We start from the raw sequence: 763 nt of genomic DNA on the forward strand, positions 1-763 counted from the left end.
GAAGGGGGGGGGGAGAAGGGAAGGGAGGGGCGGGGGGAAGGTTGGAAGGAAAGAAAGAAAGCACAAACAGAGAGAGAGATAGACAAACATTAAACAGAATTAAAAAACAACGCAAGTTCCCCTCCCCTCAGGATGGAGAGGAAGCTGCAAATCTCTCTCCACCCACCTTGTCCCACTCAGACATTTCCCACCACACCCAAACATAAAGTGGACTAAAGAATGTCAGATCAGTTATCAACTGAATGGTGCTGCAGGCTTCAGGGAGTGAACAACCTACTCCCATTCCTAATTATTATGGTCTTACAACTTTATCCAAAACCACATACCGTCCTCACTTGGAACTATAATTACCATTCCTTCACTGTCATGGGTCTGACATAACGACAGCCAACAGCTCCATCACACAGACTTGTAGCTGCTCAAGACAGTGGCTCACCACTTCAGAAAGGAATAACCAGAGAGTATAAGGTAATAATTTCACAATTCTCCCTCACAACAAGAAAAAGGAATGCTAATCAATTGGCTCAGCACAAACTGGATTTTGTGGGAAGCAGCATTGTTGGTGGTAAACAGTTATGCCCTTGCCCAGACCTCCTGTCTGGCATGCCACTTAGTGAAATGCAGCGAGAGGCAAGGAACCGAGTGACACGCAGGAGCAGCAGCACATTCTGGAAAGGGGTGGAGAGAAGTGGGCTCAGAGTAAACAACTCAGAAGTTTAAGGCTCCCACACTGTCTTCAGACAAAATCCACCGTAAATTTTCC

The sequence above is a fragment of the Chiloscyllium plagiosum genome, chromosome 41 (genome assembly GCF_004010195.1).
Source record: "Chiloscyllium plagiosum isolate BGI_BamShark_2017 chromosome 41, ASM401019v2, whole genome shotgun sequence".
Taxonomy (NCBI): Eukaryota; Metazoa; Chordata; class Chondrichthyes; order Orectolobiformes; family Hemiscylliidae; genus Chiloscyllium; species Chiloscyllium plagiosum.